Below are 500 nucleotides of genomic sequence, written 5' to 3'. Positions count from 1 at the left end.
GTCCCCGCGGGGGGGGCTCGGTGACGGGGGGACAGGGGCTTGGTGACACCTGTGCTGGGGGGTGGAGGGGCTCACAGGGATTGGGGTGACCCGGCTGGGGGTCTGGGTGTCACAGGATGATCAAGGGGGTGCCCCATCCCCGCAGCGCTCATGGGAGGCGGATTTGGGAACGCTGGGATGAGGACACAGCTGGGGGAGCGCGGCAGGAGCCGCCAGGGCGAGGCTAAAATCGAACCAGAAATTTGGGAGGAGGGACAGGGCTCTGAGGACAAACGGCTGAGGTGACAAACTGTCTGGAGGAGCTGGAGCATCTCAGCCAGCACTGGGTGGCTGCCCAAGGCCACAACCGCAGGCTTCAAAACACAAAATCCTCCAAATCCAAGTGGTGGAGAGAGAAACTGAGGCACAGCAGCCGGGCAGGACGGTCACCTCACAGCAGGGGACACGTCCCCCGAGCTGGAGCCGCCCGCACGGCCCTGATACGGGGACAGGTCCCCGTC

Source organism: Geospiza fortis, unplaced genomic scaffold, assembly GCF_000277835.1.
Source record: "Geospiza fortis unplaced genomic scaffold, GeoFor_1.0 scaffold315, whole genome shotgun sequence".
Taxonomy (NCBI): Eukaryota; Metazoa; Chordata; class Aves; order Passeriformes; family Thraupidae; genus Geospiza; species Geospiza fortis.
Note: the sequence above shows the minus strand (reverse complement) of the source record.